Below are 25,763 nucleotides of genomic sequence, written 5' to 3' on the forward strand. Positions count from 1 at the left end.
ATCTATAATTTTGCTGTATTGTATATTAGTGTATAAGCCAGTATATATTGTAATCTTCATAAATGAAGTACTCAATCAATCAATCAATCTCTCTCTCTCTCTCTATTTCTCTTTCTCCTCTGTAACCAACTCCTGTTAATTCTATTTATTTTTCTCTTCTATTTTTAATTCTCGTTTTCTTATTTGATATTCCCTCCTTTTACCTCCCCCGTCCTTTCCGTTCCCATTATCTTCCTGCGCTCCTCCCCACCTCCCTCTCCTCCAGCTCCACCTCCACCTCCTCTTACTTCATCTCTCTCTCATCCTTCTCCTCCTTCATCTTTTTCTCATCCTCCTCTTCCTCCTCCTACTCCTTCTTTGCCTGCTGCACCACCTCCTCCTAATCCTCCTCCTCCTCCTTCTCCTCAACCTCCTCCTCCATCTCTTTCTCATCCTCATGCTTCTCAAACTCTTCCTCATCCTCTTTCTCTCTCTCATCCTCCTCCTCCTCTTCCTTCTCCTCCTTCTTCGCCTGCTGCACCTCCTCCTCCTTCTTCTTCTCCTCCTCCTCCTCATCCTTCTTCTCTTTCTCATCCTCCTCCTCCTACTCCTCCTTCTCCAGCTCATCCTCCTCTTTCTTCTCCTTCTTCTTTGCCTGCTGCACCACATTCTCCTACTCATCTTTCTTCTCTTTCTCATCCTCATCCTTCTCCTCTTCCTCCTCCTTCTTCTTCTCTTTCTCATCCTCCTCGTCCTACTCCTCCTTCTCCAGCTCCTCCTCCTCTTTCTTCTCCTCCTTCTTTGCCTGCTGCACCACCTCCTCCTCATCCTCCTCATTCTTCTTCTCCACCTCCTCAACCTCCTCCTTATTCCCCTCTTCCTCATCTTCATCCGTTTCTTTCTCATCCTTCTCCTCTCTCCTTATCATATCTGCATCACATCTCAGCACTCATCCTTATATCATCACTTCATTGCATATCTGCTATCCTATCATATCAGTTTAGATCCGTTCCCTAGTTGGGTTGGAAGTTGTAATATTGCAGTTTACTGCTAGTTAAATTGGCTGCTGCTGTGCTTCCATTATTGCATTAATCTGTGTTCGAGGTCGTAATAAGACCATCTTCAGAGTTTCCTAGATTATGAGCTGCTTTTTTGAAACATTGTACTGGAAAATTAAGAAATTAAAGTCTACATAAATAAAACGGGCATTAATGTGTTCAGGCTCGGTTGCAAAAACATTTCATGGAATTTAACCTTTATTAACTGCTGAATACAGGTTCAATCTGTATAAGACAACCGCAATGATTCATAGATCATTGGCTGCTTTTTGAAACATTTTACTGGAAAATTGAGAAATTAAAATCTACATAAATATAACGGGCATTAATCTGTTCAGGCTCGGTTGCAAAAACATTTTATGAAATTTAACCGATATTAACTGCTGATTACAGGTTTAATCTGTATAATACGAGTGTCAATGATTCATAAATTATGGACTGCTTTTTGAAACATTGTATTACGAAGTTCAAGTCAACATATAACTGACTATTAAATTAATCTGTGCTGGACGAATATATAATATATAGAACTGCGAAGGACTTCCAAATTATGAACTGATTTTTATAATATTGTACTGTATTATGAGAATTTAAGCCTGTTTTTCCATTTCCAATAATTTTATGGTTAATTTGTTGTGTCATAGTTCTGTAGTTCAAATAAAATAAATAGATTCAAAATAAAAATTTCAAGTTGTTACAACTACTTATTTATTGACACATTCTGGAAACTAGTCTCGATTGTTACGTCAATGAATATTACATCATTGATTATCAATCTAAAAAAAAATGATTGTTACATCATTGATTATCAATCTAAAAAAAATCAATAAAAGTAATCAAGTGTAAATTGTGAACGGTTGTGACTGGCAGCTGGTTGATTCTTCAATGTGAAAGGCTGTGATTGGCCGAGACAAGACAGGCCCACAGTGGGCGGAGCATTCAAACTGCTGTCATGAGAGATACACTTGAGCTCAAGCAAAAATTTGAACACTTAAGCTTTCAAAGGAATCTCCAAGGTTTCTCAATTTTTTCAATAAATTAGTGGATGTAATAGATCCAGGATGTAGCAAAGATTTAAACACTAGAGCCTTCAAAGGAATCTCCAAGGTTCTCAATTTTTTCAATAAATCAGGCAGTGGATGTAAAAGATCAAAGTGGTTATCAGGCATTGAAATGTAATTAAGCTTGCAATAACCAAGGAAGTTTGTGATAAGTTGATATCTTAGAGAATAAAGATCGATCAACTAAACTTGAGACTTCATTCACTAAAACTTTGTAATGAGTTGGTATCCTCTAACTTCCAATAGTAACCTACAAAAATGACCATTTACCCAACTTGTAACTCCATTCACTAAATATCTTGTGACGTACAACTCTTGAAAAGTCATATATTGAGTGAGGAACGAACCATAAGTAGCGATTTTAAGTAGGCCAGTAAAGTTTGGAGATAGAGTGCATCATTAGAGTTGAAAAGTATAATCATTCGTTTTAAAGCTGAGATGAATTTCAAGAGGCAGTACACAAAAAGTCCTCTCCATATTTCGGGTTCTCTTTTTCAGGGGGCGTAGTAGCGTTTTGATCATTCATACTTTTATTTGGCATATCGCTGAAAGATCGTTCTTGTATTACTGTTGAGTAGAATCTCTCACAGACTTTTTCTCTTCACTCACTTTCTTTCTCTCTCATTCTTCGGTAATGACATTCCTTACTGTACTCAGTTAAAAATTTAGGCACCATTATGAATAATACTCTTGACTGGTCAGAACAAGTGAACAAAACTTGTAAAAAGGTATTCTCAGCCATGCATGCATTGAAGAAAATGCACGATATTCTCCCTAAAAACATTAAATTATTATTGGTTCAATCTCTCATCTTCACACATTTAATGTATGTAATTCTGTTCTCAACGATATGCAAGTCACTCTGAATGATAAACTACAACGTAGCCAAAATTATTGTCTACTTTTCGTCTACTCTCTCCAACGCCATGATCATATCACCCCAGTCCACATTGCTAGTTCAACATTAAAGCGTCCCGATCAAAGGCTTTTTCGAATAGTCAAGCTTGTTAGAGATATCTTGAATACGGTAATCCGAACTATTTTAAAGATGATTTCAAATTTGTCTCTGAAGGTAGGAGGATAGATGCTTCACATACTAGAACCGGAGAAAGTACTTTAAGGATACCCAATCATTATTTTCACAAAATCCTTCTTAGTCAGTGCCTGTTGTGCATGGAATGCACTCCTGTTTCTATCAGTCCATCGAGAGCCGAGCGAGCTTCATCCTGACTTTAAAAAAACATCTTTTGGAACAAATGACTGAAACTGTCTGGCCCTAGAACGATCACATGACAACCATCCCCCTCCCCTCCCACAAATACAAGCCTTTAAACCTGTTCTAGAATGAATTATATATATATATATATATATATATTATATATATATATATATATATAATATAACTCATGTTATTTTAATTATCCACTGCATACTGCTGTATATTACTGAAAGTTGATTACCCTTATCTACTTTCAGCCTACTTCATTTTATTAATCAATAATTTGATCTTATCTACCTATATAATTATTTTACTCTATCAATTTTCTGTTTTTTTTCTCTTAAATATTTATATAATTAAAACTTCTAAATATTTCCATTAATAAATAAATCCTCAGTTTAACTACTTATTTATTGACACATTCTGGAAACTAGTCTCGATTGTTACGTCAATGATTATTACATCATTGATTATCAATCTAAAAAAAAAATGATTGTTACATCATTGATTATCAATCTAAAAAAAAAATGATTGTTACATCATTGATTATCAATCTAAAAAAAATCAAAAAAGTATCAAGTGTAAATTGTGAACGGTTGTGACTGGCAGCCGGTTGATTCTTCAATGTGAAAGGCTGTGATTGGCCGAGACAAGACAGGCCCACAGTGGGCGGAGCATTCAAACTGCTGTCATGAGAGATACACTTGAGCTTAAGCAAAAATTTGAACACTTAAGCTTTCAAAGGAATCTCCAAGGTTTCTCAATTTTTTCAATAAATTTGTGGATGTAATAGATCCAGGATGTAGCAAAGATTTAAACACTAGAGCCTTCAAAGGAATCTCCAAGGTTTCTCAATTTTTTCAATAAATCAGGCAGTGGATGTAAAAGATCAAAGTGGTTATCAGGCATTGAAATGTAATTAAGCTTGCAATAACCAAGGAAGTTTGTGATAAGTTGATATCTTAGAGAATAAAGATCGATCAACTAAACTTGAGACTTCATTCACTAAAACCTTTGTAATGAGTTGGTATCCTCTAACTTCCAATAGTAACCTACAAAAATGACCAATTTACCCAACTTGTAACTCCATTCACTAAATATCTTGTGACGTACAACTCTTGAAAAGTCATATATTGAGTGAGGAACCATAAGTAGCGATTTTAAGTAGGCCAGTAAAGTTTGGAGATAGAGTGCATCATTAGAGTTGAAAAGTATAATCATTCGTTTTAAAGCTGAGATGAATTTCAAGAGGCAGTACACAAAAAGTCCTCTCCATATTTCGGGTTCTCTTTTTCAGGGGGCGTAGTAGCGTTTTGATCATTCATACTTTTATTTGGCATATCGCTGAAAGATCGTTCTTGTATTACTGTTGAGTAGAATCTCTCACAGACTTTTTCTCTTCACTCACTTTCTTTCTCTCTCATTCTTCGGTAATGACATTCCTTACTGTAGCTCAGTTAAAAATTTAGGCACCATTATGAATAATACTCTTGACTGGTCAGAACAAGTGAACAAAACTTGTAAAAAGGTATTCTCAGCCATGCATGCATTGAAGAAAATGCACGATATTCTCCCTAAAAACATTAAATTATTATTGGTTCAATCTCTCATCTTCACACATTTAATGTATTGTAATTCTGTTCTCAACGATATGCAAGTCACTCTGAATGATAAACTACAACGTAGCCAAAATTATTGTCTACTTTTCGTCTACTCTCTCCAACGCCATGATCATATCACCCCAGTCCACATTGCTAGTTCAACATTAAAGCGTCCCGATCAAAGGCTTTTTCGAATAGTCAAGCTTGTTAGAGATATCTTGAAATACGGTAATCCGAACTATTTTAAAGATGATTTCAAATTTGTCTCTGAAGGTAGGAGGATAGATGCTTCACATACTAGAACCGGAGAAAGTACTTTAAGGATACCCATCATTATTTTCACAAAATCCTTCTTAGTCAGTGCCTGTTGTGCATGGAATGCACTCCTGTTTCTATCAGTCCATCGAGAGCCGAGCGAGCTTCATCCTGACTTTAAAAAAACATCTTTTGGAACAAATGACTGAAACTGTCTGGCCCTAGAACGATCACATGACAACCATCCCCCTCCCCTCCCACAAATACAAGCCTTTAAACCTGTTCTAGAATGAATTATATATATATATATATATATATATATATATATATATATATATAATATAACTCATGTTATTTTAATTATCCACTGCATACTGCTGTATATTACTGAAAGTTGATTACCCTTATCTCCAAGGTTTCTCAATTTTTTCAATAAATTTGTGGATGTAATAGATCCAGGATGTAGCAAAGATTTAAACACTAGAGCCTTCAAGGGAATCTCCAAGGTTTCTCAATTTTTTCAATAAATTTGTGGATGTAATAGATCCAGGATGTAGCAAAGATTTAAACACTAGAGCCTTCAAAGGAATCTCCAAGGTTTCTCAATTTTTTCAATAAATTTGTGGATGTAATAGATCCAGGATGTAGCAAAGATTTAAACACTAGAGCCTTCAAGGGAATCTCCAAGGTTTCTCAATTTTTTTAATAAATCAGGCAGTGGATGTAAAAGATCAAAGATGTTATCAGGCATTCAAATGTAATCAAGCTTGCAATAACCAAGGAAGTTTGTGATAAGTTGGTATCTTATAACTCCCTACATAAAGATCGATCAACTAAACTTGTGACTTCATTCACTAAAACCTTTGTAATGAGTTGGTATCTTCTAACTTCGAATAGTAACCTACAAAAATGACCAATTTACTCAACTTGTTACTCCATTCACTAAATATCTTGTGATGTACAACTCTTGAAAAGTCATATATTGAGTGAGGAACCATAAGTAGCGATTTTAAGTAGGCCAGTAAAGTTTGGAGATAGAGTGCATCATTAGAGTTGAAAAGTATAATCATTCGTTTTAAAGCTGAGATGAATTTCAAGAGGCCGTACACAAAAAGTCCACTCCATATTTCGGGTTCTCTTTTTCAGGGGGCGTAGTAGCGTTTTTTCATTCATACTTTTATTTGGCATATCGCTGAAAGATCGTTCTTGGATTGCTGTTGAGTAGAATCTCTCACATACTTTTTCTCTTCACTCACTTTCTTTCTCTCTCATTCTTCGGCAATGGCATTCCTTACTGTAGCTCAGTTAAAAATTTAGGCATCATTATGAATAATACTCTTAACTGGTCAGAACAAGTGAACAAAACTTGTAAAAAGGTATTCTCAGCCATGCATGCATTGAAGAAAATGCACGATATTCTCCTTAGAAACATTAAATTATTATTGGTTCAATCTCTCATTCTCCCACATTTAATGTATTGTAATTCTGTTCTTAACGATATGCAAGTCACTCTGAATGATAAACTACAGCGTTGCCAAAATTATTGTCTACGTTTCGTCTACTCTCTCCAACGCCATGATCATATCACCCCAGCCCACATTACTAGTTCAACATTAAAGCTTCCCGATCAAAGGCTTTTTCGAATAGTCAAGCTTGTTAGAGATATCTTGAAATACGGTAATCCGAACTATTTTAAAGATGATTTCAAATTTGTCTCTGAAGGTAGGAGGATAGATGCTTCACATACTAGAACCGGAGAAAGTACTTTAAGGATACCCAATCATCGAACTACTATTTTCACAAAATCCTTCTTAGTCAGTGCCTGTCGTGCATGGAATACACTTCCTGTTTCTATCAGGTCTATCGAGAGCCGAGCGAGCTTCAACCTGACTTTAAAAAAACATATTTTGGAACAAATGACTGAAACTGTCTGGCCCTAGAACGATCACATGACAACCATCCCTCACCCATTCCACCAATATAAACCTTTAAACCATGTTATAGAACGAATTGTATATATATATATATAATATATATATATATATATATATATATATAATATAAACTCATGTTATTTCAATTATCCACTGCATACTGCTGTATATTACTGAAATTTGATAACCCTGATCTACTTTCAGCCTACTTCATTTTATAATCAATTATTTGATCTTATCTACCTATATAATTATTTACTTTATCAATTTTCTGGTTTTTTTTTTTCTCTTAAATATTTATATAATTAAAACTTCTACAATATTTCCATTAATAAATAAATCCTTAGTTTAATTAATTAAATTAACGTTTTGGTAGAGAGTTAGTGGGGAGGATATTTTTAATATTCTTTCCGAAGAATGGACATTGATATGTCCAAAGCTCCGCCAATTTATGTATAAATAAAGTACTCAATCAATCAATCTTAAATACTGAAAGATAATTTCATTTTGTAACTACATAAGCGGAGCTATGAACACGTCAATTCTTTGTAATGAATATTCAGAATATTCTTCTCAGTAAAATATTCTTTCTGCATTAAAAGAGAAAGGGAGAGAGAGAATGATAGAATGAATGATGGAGAGAGTGAAAGATTCCACTTTTTCTCGAAGCCGAATTTTGCGATACATCTTTGAAAGACGAGATATGCAGCCGAAATTTTGGGAGGATAGGTTTGAGGGTGGAACAGAGTAGCAAGGGTAAAAGTGGAAGAATTGTAGGAGAGGGGAAGAAAGCGAAGATGGAGAAAGAGAAAAGTAATTGAAAGTGAAGAGTTTCGATTTGTCGGGATGATGATGGTACTTCGTGGAGGCGAATATTCACAAGTGGGCCACGAGAAAGTTTCCCTTAACAAGTGGAGGGAATCGTGGATTGTGAAGAATGAGTAGATAAGAGGGAATTGAAGGGAGAAGAAGGAACTGGAGGGGATAAAAAGGAATTAGAGGGGGAAGAGAGAAGAGAATCGAGTTTGGAAGGAAGTGATTGTGGCTTTGATTTTTCCTACTTATTCTTTGTCATCTTCTTGTTTTCACTCTTTTTTATCTTCTCATCTTCCCATTTTCCCTATTTTCTACTCTCTCATTCTGCCTCATTCCCTATCTTTTTTTCTCTCTCTTACATATCGTCCATTGCCTTCTTTCTTATTTTTTCCCTATACCTTGTTTCATGTTCCTTCTCTTTCTTTCTCTTTTTCAAATTTCAACATTTCTCTCTCTTCTCATCTCTCTTTTTAATTTTCCTTCCATCTCCTCTATCATTTTTATATTTTGAAACCACATTCAACTTTAATCTCATCTTTCTTCCATTATCTTCAACTCTATGTTTTCTTATATTTTACTTTGTCTCCTCCGTCCTTTCCCTTTACCTTCCTTTTTCTTCCTGTCTTCTCCCTCTCCTTCTGCGTCCTTTCATGAGATTTTCATCAGTTATCTCAATTATTCTTCCATTAAATAATCTCAACCTCCTGAATTTTTTATTTATAAATTTATTTTTTTTAACGTTTTAAACTCATAATCTCAACCTCCTGAATTTTTTATTTATTATTTTTTTACAACTTTTTAAACTCTCATTCTGAAACTGAATTGCCAGTTTCACATCTTCCTTTCAATTCTTCTACCACGTTTTATAGATCGTCTTCTCCCTCTTTATCTGCTTCTCTTATTCTCCTTCAAATCTATATCGTCTTCCTTCTCCCTCCCCGGCTTCAGCCTGACAAGTGGCTCCACTTGAAGCCTAATCTCCTTGCGCATTATTGAAATAACTCTTCTCTCTGGTTGTGGAATTTTCCTTTTGCTCTTTCTACTTCTTCTTCTTTGTCTTCTCCTTATCTTCTTCCTCATCCTCCTCCAAATGCTTTTTCTTCATCATCATCATCTTATTCATTATAATCTTCTTCTTCTTCTTCTTCTTCTACTACTACTTCTTCTTCATCATCATCATCATCATCTCCCTCTCCACCTTCTTTCCTTTCTCCTTATCGTCTTCTTTTTATCTTCTTATCCTTATTCTCCTTATCCTTCTTCTCCTATATAATCACTATTCTTCTTTATTATCTTCTCCTGTCCTCTTCTTCCCCTTATCCTCTTCTTAGCCTTCTTCTTCCTATTTTCTTCTTCTTCTCCCTATTCATGATCTTACTCTTGTTCTTATTTTTCTTCTTTGTTGTTTATTTTTCTTTATTGGGGTTCCTCCAACTAAGTATTTGAACAGTGGCATTCCCCTTCCACACAACACTCCCCCCCATTATTACTGATGACATTTGCAAGACATTCACCCTACTCTGTCTATATCGTATTATTTTTGAACGGAGATCAAAAGACGTTTACCACCCACTGTATTGGCTCTATAATATAATATTTTCTCATTTCTGTATGTTGATAAAATAAAAATATTATGAGATGAATATAACGGACGAATAAGTATGGAGAAATTCTTCCTACGATGTGGGTGGACGCGTTTCTAAGTATTGAAAAATGTGATTTCAATCACGTTATTAGTTGAATACCATGAAAGGATGATCTCATATTTTGCTATAGGAACTAGGAAACACCATTGACTAGGATATAATTTAGCTATAGTAAAGAGAGAGTCACATATATCTCTTACTAGTAGGTAACTCGTGATTCGCAAGGGTCTATCTTAAAACTGCAAAATGAAAACTTGACGTAATAAAAAATTCGAAATTTGAAAATAGGCCCATAACCATCCTCGGTTAATGAAGAATATTTATACAAAATTTCAAATCAATCAGTCCAGTAGTTCAGACGTGATGATGTGTCAAACATAATTTTCCTACATCACGTACGTGTATGAGCCAGCTCTTTCCATTATTATAGTAAAGATGATGGATAGATGGATGATTTATCAGTATCTTTGAATGGGAATAACTTTTGAACGGTTTGAGAAATCGGTGCGGTTTTGATGCGACAGAAAATCAGTTATTTTTAATCGAATAGGATCCCCAATCATACCCATCATCTAGTGTACTTTTAAAAGAAATGTTCAGCTGCTTCTATACAACAAATGGAAGCATGACAAATTGAAAACTTGACGTAATGAAATCTTGAAGAACTAAAAATAGGCATAAATAACCATCCTCGGCTAATTAAGAATCTATATGCAAAATTTCAAAATTTCAAATTAATCAGTTGAGTATATTTCAAACGTGATGATGCGTCAAACATAACTCCCTATTCCTGTATAAGCCAGTTCTTTCCTTTATTATAGTATAGAAAACTGAAGAATACATAATACTTGAAAACCTCACAGAATCATATAGATTTTTCCAATACATCAATAAATTTCAGTTCGATTAGGATCCTCCTCAATTTGAATGAAGCAGCCTTTTGTTTTCCCAATTCCAAACAAAATTCCTTAAAATACTCGTATCACTGCGAATTCGTGTCTGATAGTACATTATAACTGAAGAATATAAATTATTACTTATTTTATTGTGATCTATTCTTGTTTTTCTTATGAAATTCAATCATAGGCCTACAGCATGAAGACTATGTCCATTTCATTTGTACTGGTGGCAAAATTTTACATTAAAAATAATTATTTGATAAAATCCAAGTTCAATTGTAATGAAAACAAATTCCTTCAAAAAATAATTGATAATAATACGTTTCAAGGGAAAAAATTATGAACAAAAAAATTGGGAAGCACCGGGATTCGAATCGTGGAACCATCGCTCCGTAAGCTAGCGTTTTACCATTGAGCTACACGGGCGTTCAAAAAAGATTGTCTTGTAACAGTATTATAACCTCCTCATAAAAAACACACTTAGGGCTCATTAACGTAGCCTATGGAACTTCATGTACGGTGGCATAGATAAATTTGAACATTAATCCTGAAAAATCTAGAAGGAAAATTGAATTTTGGGCTTCCAGGTGCACGAGATTGATATTTTTAGAATCTATGTGCAAAATTTGGAGATCTAAATCATTCCCGTTTTTCCGGTATGCAATCCACAAGTTGACATGTTTTGATGCGAACAAACGAACACACGAACAAACACAACCCTACTCTCTCTTATTATATAGAATAATATGTACTCTCTTATTATAGTTTAATAAACAGGATGTTTTGAATGAATAATGAATTTATTGCCAAATACAAGAAATATTTTTAGAAATGAAATAATCATTTAATTACAATAGTTTTTGGTGTTCTCGTTTGTTATAATGTGTTACATTTTGAGTTGGAGCTACCAGCTGATTAAATTCAGTTTAAGCTTTGACTGTGCAAACGGCCCTTAGAGAAATGCCAAACCGTCGACTTGAATCTTAGACCTCACTTCGCTCGGTCAATAATGTGGTTTGATAATAAATTATTTACTTTACTTAATTAATAAATAATATCGTCATAATAATAAATTCGGTAACAATAAAAGTGGTTGACAATTTCAATTTGTGTTTTCATTAAAGGAAGATTTGCTAATAATTATTATAATATCTCAGTAATTCCCATCTGTAAAGGAAGGAAGAACTGTTGAAGAGGAAATGTCTTTAATGATCAGTAAATCCACTTTAATTCACTTCACACTGAATTCTCAATTTTCAAGTCATTTTGATAGAACAAATGTTTGCTGAAGGTGCCCACAGGCTGCAGGTGTCTCTATGCTTGTGCATATGGGTAATGCGACCGATGACCCATGAGAGATTACAGCTTAATGTGGGTTCTAAACCACCGTGGAGCAAGTTTTTTAATCATTTTTACTTTCCTTGCCCTATTACCATAGGTAAGGAAAGTATTGCTTTCAGAAAAAAATTAAGGTACCCCAATTTCTAAATTTCTATACCTTTCAAGGTCCCCTGAGTCCAAAAATAGTAAATTTCGCACCTAGAGCAGAGAAAAATTTTTGCCTGTGGTGCTAACAATATTTTTTGCCACACTACAGGTATTGCTAACAAAATAAATAAAGAATACAAAATAAAGAATACTCGTTATCGTACCTATCTCTTGATTTTAGTGGTAGAAGATTTGCAGTCAGGATTTCAGATTCTTTTAAAATCTCACTTGGAATATCACGGGTGTTGTCATCTATGAGCATTTTTGAAAATTCGGAATGTGCTAATCAACAATAAATAATTGAATAAAAATGGTTGCGAAGCGAATGCTGAATTAGTTTGATTCAAAACTCGAACTGAAATAATGGCGACTTCAGATGGAGAAAGTTGACACTCGCCCGATCTAGCGGATGACTTATTAACTACAGACTTCCATGAGCGGGCTGGAAAGAGTACTCCGGCCTAGGCTGGAAAGAAACCTGTTTCTTACGTCAGACGAGAGTCGTCTGCAAGCAAGGTCTTTCAGATCTACATAGGGACTGGAAAACAGCTGCTTTCTGTGCAGTGTGGCGAAAAGTGGTTTTTGGGTTTTGGTCTGTATGTGTGTGTGGTTGTGTGTCTGTGTCTGTTTACACGATATCTCAAGTAACGGAATGACTTGAAATTTGGAAATTAAGGTACTTACACTATAAGGATCCGACACAAACAATTTCAATCAAATGCAATTCAAGATGGCGGCTGAAATGGCGAAAATGTTGTAAAAACAGGGTTTTTCGCGATTTTCTTGAAAATGTCTCCAACGATTTTGATCAAATTCATACCTAGAATAGACATTGATAAGCTATATCAACTGCCACAAGTCCCATATCTGTAAAAATTTCAGGAGCTCCACATCATCTATGCAAAGTTAGATTTTAGATTTCCAATTATCAGGTCGAGCATGAGGTTGAGCATGAAAATCTCTACAATTAATGTCCAGTAACATTTCCACCTAAAATTGAAAATAAGCTTGAAATTTGAGAAAATGTGATTATTCAATTGCAAACTATTGGCAACTGTTGATTTTATTAAATTATTCACTATGAAGAGATAGCAGATTTCGTGTGTATCCAGCGTTATTGTCCTGTCACCAGCTGGCTCAGATCTTTGAATAGTAGACTTGAGATGCGCGGGAACACTAGCGTCAGGTGATCAATTCTCATAATGGCAAGGAAAATTGTGTGAGTGCGCCACACCAGATTTTTAGATTCACTGTCGTATTAGAATGTAAAAGACCATAATATGCATAATCAAATAGTATCATGAAGACTGTACATCAATTTTAAAATTGATATCTACCACAATGTCACCTTCACTGAAAATTAAAAATTGATTATTCTGTCAATTGAGGAAGTTTTCTACTATTTTTCCTCTCTAATAATATTTTCTCTCGTGTTGTTACAGATGGAACGATGGCGAAACAACCACTAAAAATCTCTCGAACGCTCTTCTAAAAAACTCTAGTCAAAAACCAAAACCAAATGTGATATTTTAGCGTTTTAACAAGCGTGTAGTGTTAATAATTAACGTCGTAACATAATACTCAATCTGTTGAAAACTTCAATACTCGAACACTAGATCGTCGTTTCGCTTTCAAAACTAGTTTTAACCAATGAATATATCCTGTACGAACGGATTTAGTGCACTAGACGACCAATCAGAAGCGAGCATTTTGTTAACCACGCCCATTGTGACGTCATTACGAAGGTTACCTCATCAATCACTGAGACCGCATCGGCGAAAGAACGTTTCAGTTCATGAACTGAATTGATTGAACGATAGTTCATTGCAAGAAATTAGTGCCAGATACGAATATATTTAACGATTTTTGGCTTTAATAATAATAGTTTGTTTTTTACATAAATTTTAAAATCTAGTCTACTAGTCATATTCAAATTATCGTCAAACAATAGGGATTTGTAGAAGACTGTAGTTTGAAAATTTTTCTAAAGTGATACATAAGTAACAGTAGTTGTGAGTTTTTACAAACATATAAGTCCGCTAAATAATTTTTGAAAACTTTCTCAAGTGCTGTAATGTTCTACGAAAATACGAAACCATACATTACTCGATTTGTGTCTTCATCACTGATAACCGCGTTCACGAAACAGTATCAAGTTTGTTAATGACGTTGAGGTGGGGTTGACGTTTTTGATAAGGGTAGTAGAGGGACTAAGGTGAAGAAAGTGCTTGTTGGTGGAGAAGAAGAAAGATCTTCCCTGAAGCTCGAAGTCTGTCGTTGCCTGCAGGTGTTTTTCGGACCAAATCGATTCGCTCTCTCTGCAACAGGTGAGTGGAAATTCGATTTGCTCTTTGTTTTCTGTCTCTAGTTTTACTTTGTGCGTCTCTGTTGCTCCCGCGGCGTTATTTCCAAATCCTTTGGAGAGACTATAAATCTATCCGGGAGGAAGAACGAACGCGGCTGTCTTGTTTTTCTCCGTTCTATCTCTTCCCTCAATGTTTTGTCTTAGACTATCATTCCTCTCCTGTTCTTTCTCTACAAATTAATTCCTCTCCTTTTAGTATTCTTCTCCTTATTATAATTTCTCCTGTTCTCTCTGTAGCCCACTTTTATACCTTCTCTCATCCTATTTAACGTCTTCTCGTCTTCTTCCTAATTATCTATCTCTCTCTTATTTCAACCTCATCTTCCGTTCCTATGTTGTATTCTTCGGAATTTTCTTGTAACTCAATCTCCTTCTCGTTTCTCTTCTCCTCTTCCTATTTCTACACTCTCATTCCTTCTCTTTTTTTGTCTTCTAATCCTTCATCTTCTGCGCAATTCTCTTCTCCTCTCTCCTTACCATTCTCCACTTTAGTTTCTATCTGTCCTTTTCCCGTAATTTTCTCTTAGTTCCTTCTAATTTCCCTTCTTGATGTATTTTCTCTTCCCTTTCTAGTTTGGGTTGCGAATCGCTCCTCTTGTTTGTCATTATCTCTCTTCACTCTATTGCCTAATTTCCTTCATATTTCTCACTTTTCCTACAATCTCATCTTATTTTCATTCCTTGATTCGTTGTTCCCTCCCTCCTTCGTAGCCTACATTGCTAATGTTTCTGTATATCTTCTATCTTCTTCCTTCATGTTATCCTCAGCTCTACTTCATATTTCGCATCCTCTCCCTCTGTCATCTTCCTTGTTTTCTCAAGTCCTGATTCTCTCCGTCTTCCGTCCTTCTTTAGTCTTTTTTCTATCCCCTTCATCATATTTATAATAATGCTCTTTCTCCCTTTTTTCCGCCTTTTCTTGTAGTCATCCACTCAATTCTTCCTCATTTCTTCTTTTACCTCATATTTTACTTCTTCCTCTTATTCTTTTCGTCTTCTCTTCTACTCTCCATTCCTTCTCAACTTTTTTCCTCTTCCACTCCTCATTCGTTCGTTTTCACTCCATCTTCTTTCTTCTTTCCTTTCTCATCATCTCACTAGTCCTCCCCCACTCCTCATCTTCATCCTCCTCCTCCATCCCTCCTCCTCCTACTCCTCTTCTCCATCATCCTCCTCATTTTCCTCTTCTACCACCTCTTCCTCTTCCCCCTCCTTCTCTTCTCCCTGCTCTTCCTCCTTCTCTTCATCCTCCTCCACCTCTTTCTTCTCCTCCTCCTCTTCCTCCTCATCCTCCTCTTCTTTCTACTACTCCTCCTCCACCTCCTCCTTCTGCTCATTCTCTCCACTCCCCATCCTCCTTGTTTTCCTTCTCCTACTCCCCCTCCTCCATCCCCCTCTTCCTCCCATCCCTCTACTACTCCAGACGAGAGATTAATTAGATGGCAGCATACTGTTTCCGAATCGCTACTAACACTTTGAAGTGCGAGTATGCGGGTGTGTGTGAGTGTGGTTGCGTTGAAAGAAAGCGGCTCGCCTCCCTGCATTGAACAAGGAAAGGGAACTAGCAACAGGTTCTTTCTTTGTTCCACTTACACCCCCAATCAAGTGTCAGTTGACTAATTATTACGATCGTTGTGTGCGGTTGTGTTTGGGTCCTAGTTTCATTTCAGTTGGAATAGATTTTATTGGTAGTGAGTGATTGTGTGATTGATTGAAAAGATTTAATGCCGTGTTTTTGACGATTCTTGAGCGTATGAATGCGCTCAATCGTTCATACAATCAATCGATTGATCCTTATGTTTCTACCGAACCAGGGGCCTATTGCCTGAGAAAATACAAACTAATAATATTAGTAGTCTTCATAATAATATTAGTTCAGAATAGGAAATTACTTCAATATTAGCTTGTATTTCCGCATGCGGAACAGAGCACAAGTCGCAAGTCGTGCTCGAATAAGATATGGAACTCAGAACCAAGATAATTTGAATATCAATTTGTAATACACTACATTATTACTATGCTCAGAATCGTTCGTGAATACGTGTTCGTAAAATGTTACAATGTTTTATAGATTAAAAATCTGGTGTGGCGCACTCACACAACTTTCCTTGCTTATTGAACTGTAAGCCCCATTCTTAAAGGAGAATAATTTAGGGGAATAACATAATGACGATTGGCAGCAACATATTTGAAACTACGATCAGATTACTGTACAGTATATGTGTATATATAATTGTTTTCAGAGTACTTTTTCCTTTGTGTAAATTGTGAAATTCGATGATATTTTTTAAAAGTCGTCTAAACAGCTGTTCTACAGATGAAATATCTCGACTATGTGTTCTTTTTATGAACTGCTCTACCTATCTACCTCATGCACGAGAAGGAGGTTACAAAGTCCATTTCTCAAGGATGGGATGGACCCCCCATTAGTTTCTCAGAAAGGAGACTCATGCTGCCAGTTGATAGAGCTGATAAATAAAAATTCATACAAGGTATGAATTCGAAAAAAATAAGTCATTTTTGAGAAAATCGTGAAAAACATGGTTTTTTAGTAAATTATCCGCCATTTTTTCCGCCATCTTGAATTGAATTTTATTGAATTTCTTATTGTCGGATCCTCATGGTATAAGGACCTTAAATTTAAAATTTCAAGTCAATCGGTTAATTAGAAATTGAGTTATCGTGTTCACAAACATACACACATACACACACACGGACCAACACCCAAAAATCATGTTTTTGGACTCAGGGGGCCTTGAAACGTATAGAAAACTTGAAATTAGGGTTCCTTAATTTTTTTTGGAAAGCAATACTTTCCTTACCTATCTATGGTAATAGGGCAAGGAAAGTAAAAACATCAGTACTTGATTTTTTTATCAGCTTGCCTTTAGAGTCCAGATCAGAGTATGGTTTACCAGAGTCTGCATGCATCAACTAATAAATTTTATTGCGGATAATTTCTATCTAAATTGCTCCATTCATTTTTGTTTGTAAATTGTCAGTGTTATGAATAAATTTCAATTTCAATTTGGGAAAGGAACAGTTTTGGGCTTTAAGCCTGTTGTTCCTTTCCCAATCATTCATAGTTGAGAATTATATTGTAACTATCAATGTATAAATAAATATAAATGCCAACATGAGCATTTTATGCTTGTGCGTGTGTAATGAAATATGCGAGAGTGATTTCATGAGATGATCAAAATGTCTATGCCTATCGGTGGGATTCGAACCCACGACCAGGTACCGGTAGCAGACTACCTTAGTCGTCTCGTCTATACTGGCCGGCAAAATTAAAAATCAAAATCTTTCTAATAATATGATAAAAATCGGCGCATTTTGTGATAGTTTCGAAATTTTCCCAGTTGCAGTCTGAAAGCTTCTACACTACCCAGTTACAGCTGCCATCTAGTGGCAGAAGTTGACCAATTAGGAGAAAGTAGGCGGGGCTTGATTTGTTGCGATCTAAAGCTGCGTCCACATATACGTGCTTCCAACCCGCACCGAGCACGCTCTGCCCTCGTACCGCCCTTGTTCCTCCATCGTACCGCAGTCGCTCCGCCCTCGCACGGCAGTCGCACCCATCATGAACGTTACGGAAGATGTTAGATCTTCTCGCGTTCCCCGGTCGACCACTCTTGCTCCCCGGTCGATCATCAATCGCTCTGCTGGAGTGACGTTCGGTTGCGGAGCAGAGCGAAAGTCTGTACGCACCTTTAGCAGTTGTACGTGACCCAGTAATTGGTGCCATCTTGCGGCAGAATTTATGCGGTTCAGAAGAAAGTTTTTGTCAACCCCCATTGATTCAACAACCTAAATCTTTCTAAGAAAACTCTGTGATCCTTAGATAACACCTGAGTATGTGAATGTTCGTCCATATTTCCAGGTGTATCTTTCCATAGCAATGAAACAAGATCTCGACTCGTTCTATTTAGGGTCTACCACCCATATCTCGGTCATTCTAGAATTTTCATAACATTTTGCAAAGGTAGGCAGAAAAACCGGTAAACAAACCTCATGTGGAACCTAATTTTGTGAAATGTACACACAGATATGATTACAGGACCGTGTTGAAACTAATCCAAATCTACGGTCATATCCAGGTTGAAACCGACATTTTTCCAATGACCACACAATGGAATCGAAGGAGATAGTGCCTGTACTATATAGTGTGATTCACTTTGAACAGTCAGCATTTCGTATAAGTTACATCAGTGCTTCCCATTTGAACAATGCTGACAATCCGTACTATAGTATACCACTATGAGAAGCGGAACTACTATACTAACTTTTGGAACAAGGGGTTCGTAATGAAAATGTAATGAGGATTTGTATAGGCTATGTTGTAGAGTGAGAGGGTGGTGGTTGTAATGGACTTTCAAGTTCCAGGCCAAACTGATAATTTGGATAATACCTACCCGTTTTTAGTTTGTCTGCTCTCTCCTCCTTAACTTTTCTCTTTTTCAAGTTCTTCTTTTTTGTTATATTCTATAGAAGATTGTCTCTCTTCTCTTTTTCGACGCCCTCTCTCGTATTCGTTTAATTTAATCCCTGGCTTAGTCAAGATTGAAACTAAATCTATTTCTTAAAGTCATTTTTGTTGAGTCTCTAGTTAACAATATTTATCATCTCATTCCAGCCAATTCCACTTTTTGTCCTTATAATATATAATATATATTTATTTATTATAATATATATATATATATAACTATATTATTATTATTATATTACAATATCCACGGATATCGAGTGGATTATATGCTCTTAGAAAAATGTCTCCCTTTTGTAAAATGGAAACGCGGAAAATGATTTATTTTGCCTACATACCCTCTATAATATCCTTTGGTATAAGTCTTTATGGATCTACTTCAAATCAGAACATGGATTCAATTCTCAAATCACAAAAACAAGCTATAAGAATAATTTTACACCTAGACCCCATAGCATCAGTTAAAGAACATTTCGCTCACTTGAATATAATGACAGTTTACAGTCTTTACATCTTTGAGACAATTATGAGTGTGAAAGAAAATCTTGGAAATATTTTGACGTTAGGACATAATCATAGATACAGCACTAGAAACAGAGATAAACTTTTACATTTGCAAAGCCATAGACTTGAGTTCTACAAGAAGAAGCCCACATACATAGGAGCCAAGTTCTATAACAAGCTACCGACGCGAATCCAACAAGAGCTGAATCCCAATAAATTCAAATTGGAATTACAGAGATATTTAACTGAAAGAGCTCTTTATAATATCGAAGAATATCTGAATGAATGAGATCAGCTCCTATGAGTTGAATTGTATTGTATGTTTTTATTGTTGTATTCTGTAGATGTTTTATTTGTTGGTATTTTATTTTTAATTGTATCTAATCAAAGATATGTACTACATTGGTAAGTAGCTTGTATGTACTTACATCTGTACTTAGCTATACTATTCATTGTATACACTGTACAAATTTATGAATAAAGAAATTATAAAATGAAATGAAATAGATCGTTATAATGGCAGTGTTTGATTATTAATGTATTGCCATTCTTGTCTATCAATCAACAAAGCAGATTGCGCTATCTCTTTCTCGCTTTGCTCTGTTGCCAGGTCGTTTTTTAACAATGTAGAATGTGGAATCAATAATTAATTAAGAAAACGTTCCATCTTATTTATGAAAATCCATCATGAAATTATTGAAAAATATAATTCCTTGCTTGATGAAATAAAATTGATAATTTAAAATGAGAATGAACAGTTAATATTACATCAATAAATCAGTATCAGCTACCGTCTATAGAAGGCATTGACAAGACAGAGGATCGACAACGTTTTTCTCCTATCTTTCTTCACTGCCATTATAACGTGGATCTCACCATATTTCTTACTATTACATATGACGAGACTAATTATTTATAATCATTATTTTGATATTTTTATATTACCTACTTCTCTCTTTGGTATTTTGTTTCATAATTTGTTATTTTTTGAAGACTAACTTCGCTTAAAAAATTTTCTTCCATTCTTACTACCCACTTCTACACTATTCTAGATCCCTATTCATTTTACAGCTATCAGTATTTTTTCAATTCATACTATCTTCTATTCATCTGTCTTTTTTCCTATTTTAATCCTTTTTATGACTCCATTTTATTATTTTTGCTCCCTGTATCTTCTTCTAATATTCTTATTGATCTCTTCGTAGTAATGATGATAAGTATGAAAAATGTAATCCCATCCTTTTTCCTCTTTCTCCTGTCTTTCTCGTATATTCTCTCTGACCTCTCTCATTTCACTTTCTGTTTACTCTTTTTCCATGAAGGAATCGGTTATCTGTCTCTCTCTATCTCTCACTGTTCCTGTCTCTCTTCTTGCTGTATTCTGCGGTACTCTCCATCCCTTGGTTTCTCTGTTTTCTTCGCCTCACATTTTCCATTACAATGTAACGTCAACGTCGAAAAACTATTAGAGAGAAGTGAGGAAAAAAAATGTTGAAAATATTAGGAGTGTTGTGGTTGCATTACTGTGTTAGAGGTGAGAGAGAAAAAAGGGAGAATAGTCCTGCACAATTTATGATAAGTAGAGTGTGAATGAGAGAGAGAGAGAGTGAGAGAGAATAGACCAGCCCATTTTATGATAAGTAGAGTGGTGGTGGACAGTGTTTCAAATTTACTGTTAAACGAATGCAAATTTGCTGAAATTTTCGTTGCAAAGTGAGTTGGGATTGTCCTCCTATCTCTCTTCCTCCTCTCACTCCTCCTCCTACTCCTACTCCTCCTCCTCCTCCACCTCATCATTATCCTCATCCTCATTCCCCTGCTCCTCCTCTTCCACCACTATTCAGTCCTCCTCTTCTTCCTCCATTTCCTACTCCTCATAAATTTTTCAACTTTGTCCTCTATATTCTTTCTCTCTTTTCAACTAGTTTCTAATATCCTTTCTAGTCTACTTCATTCTCTTCATTTGGCCTAATTTGTTCTTCTCCTTCTGTTGTTTTTCCTTTGCTTCCTTTCTCTCTTCCTTTCCACATACTCTTCTTATAATTCTTCATTTCCTCAACTTTCACTTGTTTTTCTTATTTATATTTCTCCCAGACATCCTGTTATTGATTTTTCATCCTCTTTCCTGTCTGTCTTTACCTCTTATTTCTCCTTTTTCCGCTCTCCTCACTTCCCTCTTGCTATTATCCTTCTCCTTTTTCCTTTTCTAGGGTTTTGTGGCAGAGAGGAACTGGAGTCCTATCTCCGCCCTTAATAAAGACAATTATTCAATTCAATTCTCCCAGTCTTCATCTTCATTTTCCATCTTCTCCTCTTTCTTCCCTATTCTCTCTTTCAATTTCCACTCTCTTCCTTTTCAAGTTTTTCTTCCTCCCCTTTTCCCTTCACGTTCTCCGTTTCTCTCCTGCTTTACCTCTTCCTCTATCAATTCCCATTTCCTTTTCCTTCTCCACCTCTCGTTCCTCATCTTTATCCCTCTTGTCCTAACTTCGCCCTTAATAAAGGTAATTATTGAATTCGATTTTTTCTGCCATCTTTCCTCATCTTTTACCTCTTCTATTTCCTTCCTCTCATTCTTCTAAACCTCCTTCTTCTACTCCTTATTCTACTTCTCCTCATAATTGTGTTACTCTTCTTCCTCTACACTCTCCTCTCTTCATTCCTTATCTTTTTCACCGTCTTCTCATTTCCCTCTACCTCCTCCGCTCCATCTTATTATTCCTTTCTCTATTAGTTTCCTTCTTATTCTTCTCTTTACATTCTACCCCTCATCTTTATTCACCTTCTTCCTCTCCACTTCTATCCTCCCCCTTATCTTCATTTCTCTTCTCGTTTTCCTCCTCCTCCTTCCTCTTTTGTTTTTTCTCTTTCTCCTACTCTTCCATTCCTGTTCATATGGAAGTGAGGTGGTGTGGAGGGAGGGGAATACTATGGCCTGTGCAAGGGCGGGTCTCAGTCGATCGATGCTGTTCCCCTCCCCCTTCTGTTACACTTACACTTACACTAGTGTTACACTTAAACTGGTGTTACACTTCTCGCTTAGCCCCTCCAACATACACCATTCACAACTTGCTACAACCTCATATTATTGTGTCAAACCACAGATAAGAGCAGATGAAAGATTTGCTTGGTCTGTGGTCATATTATTAATGTATGCCTCTTTCTCTGTTTGTGTGAATGTATGATGTTTTGCCTCTTTCCATTTGTTTCATTCTCCTTCGAGTCTTCTAGTTTGTTATTCTCATGAATTCACCCTTTTGACTTGGCTAATTAGCTGTTCATTCGTTTAGCTGCATCTTATAAGAGAAAACTTATACTATTATTAAACTAAAATGCAAATTAAATGCTGTAATTTCCATCTAAAAACTTATACGTTTTCACGTTATTTTTGTGAATATCGGTTTGCCTGGCTTGGCTGCAGTCGGTAAAGCATGAGTAAAAAATTATATAACTCTGGTTGTGGTTCTTAGAATACAACTTAGACAAAATTCTTACGGGCTCGCTCAGGAGCTCCCGCAATTCACTGCTCTTGTACAATTTATATAAACCTCTGGAACGTATTATTTCCAAAGATTTGATTATCAATGCTAAATATCGCTGACTAAACCAACTTATTCGGTGAAGAATAAAGTCAGATGGTAATTTTCTTAATATTTCAATACTGATAATATTCGATAAATAAATATGAGATTGGTCATGCATGGAAGTGGAGAAATAAATAAAGGATACACCATAAAAAATTTGATACATTTATATTGTACAATAAAATATTAACGACCAAGTAAATGTAGAAATATATAGAGCAACAAGCAAAAATAATAAAAATAAGAACAAATATATCAAAAATAAAATATCACAGATTGGCTCACTAGCGATTTTGCTTGCTTATCGAATTTTAATATGTTACAACGTTTAATAAGTTTTCTTATAGTTTTATTCTATGATCTTATCTAATATTGGCTTGTTTTGACAGTTTCTAATTCATGTAAACTTTTATTGACCTATGACTGAGTATGCATCTATATATTTTAATGACACATATTCATATACCATTTATAAATCCGAATTATTTTATTGTTACTGACCAGAGTAGGCTATTAATTTCTCGTTTTGTGCTTTTTTTTCTTTTTTTGGAATAGACTACCTGAAATATCCTGTATTATAAGACATCAACATTAGAAGTCTACTAACTTTGATAAAACATAACTTGTAATTGAGACTCATAATTCTATCAAATGGGCTTTCGATCATTTTCTAAGCTTCTTCCTTAAGCTACATATAATTGTTGTATCATTATAATATTGTTAATTGAATGAAAACTACTTGACATTGTCATAACCAATAATTTATCAAAACAATTTGAGATACTAGTTTTGTTTGTTACACTAATATAAATCTCTAGTAAACTGATAGCTTGAGATGAATATTAGATGGTTTGGCCATTAGCTGTTGACCAATGAAGGTTGAGAACCACTGTCAATCGCCGAGACTTGGCGTGTCTAGTCGCGGCCAAAGACAGTAGAGTTCAACCTAGATTGTTTGTTAAACATCTAATCGAATCACTTTCAACAGCCGATCGTAGGGTTTCACTCTCACTTTATATTCTGCTGCTCAAGCGTTCAAGCACACTAGAGATTACTAGAGATTACAAGATTACTAGAGATTGTAGTTTACTAAACTCACTTTTCCGAAACTCAATTTGTCAACTAGTATCTCAAATTGTTTCGAATAATGTGAGTAGTTTTGACAATATCAAGTCGTTTAAATTCAATATGGATATCCACCACAACATCACAGAAAGTTATTTATTGTGATTATTAATTTATTATTAAACGGAAATCCTAAGTTATTTTTGTCTGTGGTTGATCAATTTATCAATGAATATGTATATGTGTAACTGTAATAGGTTTCACTTGTCTATTCGGTCAACTGAGATTACAGATTTTTATTTTACTTTCGGAATACCATGCAATTGGCAGAAAATGTTACATCTCGATTTCCTGCATGTTGAAATATTTGATGAAACCATAACAGAATACAAATTTGGGCTAAACCTGTTTTTTTAATGCGTTATCTAATATGATTAGTGGATAATGAAGTGGATGAAATTGAATGTGTCGAAGATAAAAATGAAATATTTTGGTCTAAATGGAGGTAGAAACGAAGATAAGGTCCATTAAGATATGACAGACTCTGCTTTCATCAATAATTCTTATTGAATTATTCAACTCTTAAAATTTCTACTTCATAATCATAAAAACTACTACTACTAAATTATGAAAATTTGCGCACACAACTGCGTTTCGCATTACGGTGACGGCGACGATTTTAAGAGTCTTCCTTTGTTGTCATGCGATTCTCTTCCTTCGTTGTCATGCGATTCGCAGTAAGCTTATATCACATTAATAATGATTATTCCTCTCACAAAATCAGGAAATATTTTTAGTTGGAAGCAAACACATGTTATGTATCAAATTCAGTTTACTCCGTATCACATCCTCTTATGTTATGTATCAAATTCCGTTCACTCCGTATCACATTCTGAGTATCCTCTTCACAAACCTGTTTCTCATGTGGGCCTTTCACTGTCAAAAATTCCTCTGTTCAGTCAGTTAGTTGTCAGTTTCTGCTGCTCACGTGGAGTGTTTATAGTGGATTTTTGTGTTTAGTTCTGTTATTTTCTAGTGACAGTTCACCGGAATGTGTGTGTCGGTGTTTTTGAACAATGTTCTCCTTGTTGTATCTAGTTTGTAATTGATTTCTATAGAGGAGTGGCTCTATTGTCGCTTATAGAGGAAATAGGTGAGTTTACAGCCCATTCAGTATGTCATGTGATTGTTCATTATACTACTGTACGTAAAAATAAGTCCAGATTTATCAGGTTTAGAATTTTAAAAGGGTTATTAGTACCTAATTAATTAGTGCGATAGAATAGGAATTTTAGATTAGTTTGATGAGGTGTTAGAGGAGTTGTGTTTGTAATTAACCTGTTATGTAACTTATTAAGATTGACTGTGCAGTGGAAAGTTCCACTGTTTCATTCTCCAATATTATCATCACATTTTATATATCTCAGAATGAATTAAACATATATGCCATCGTTAAAAATATGAAACGTTATTTTCTATGACTAGAGAGCCCCCCGAGGTGGAGAATTCGCTAAAAATGCCTCTGATATTCGGGCAGCTGAACTATTTGAATCTCCGGTTGGTTACAATAACTTCATATGAATTCACTTGATTTTGCTTTTCTTTATAATATTTTTTATATTTGCAGAACACGTGATTTAATATTTATAGGACAGAGTACATATGATTATATAGTGACTAGTAGTTCTGTGAACAGTAGACCTCACGCAGTACTCTCATCCACAAGTACCTGATTGAAACTATAGACCTTATGGAAATACAGCAATAGACTGACTTCTCCACACATCTGTGTAATCACTTGTC

At 35.3% G+C, this 25,763-nt stretch overlaps 1 protein-coding gene and 1 pseudogene across 31 annotated transcripts in view; both read left to right on the forward strand.

Moving 5' to 3' along the window:
- The window catches only part of LOC111053621 (glucose transporter type 1), a 220,459-nt gene that overhangs the window by 69,727 nt on the left and 124,969 nt on the right, over positions 1 to 25,763 (forward strand). For 23 of the 31 annotated variants that reach the window (XR_005571519.1, XR_005571520.1, XM_039429993.1 and 20 more), the window contains one exon: positions 13,399 to 14,283. The gene's annotated coding sequence lies outside the window, so the exon portion shown is untranslated. Of the gene's footprint in view, positions 1 to 13,398; positions 14,284 to 24,895; positions 25,114 to 25,763 lie in introns of those variants that run through there. The other 8 variants (XM_039430020.1, XM_039430021.1, XM_039430017.1 and 5 more) reach the window with 6 other exon arrangements.
- LOC120351983 lies at positions 357 to 13,448 on the forward strand (annotated as a pseudogene).

This window comes from Nilaparvata lugens, chromosome 6 (assembly GCF_014356525.2).
Source record: "Nilaparvata lugens isolate BPH chromosome 6, ASM1435652v1, whole genome shotgun sequence".
Lineage (NCBI taxonomy): Eukaryota > Metazoa > Arthropoda > Insecta > Hemiptera > Delphacidae > Nilaparvata > Nilaparvata lugens.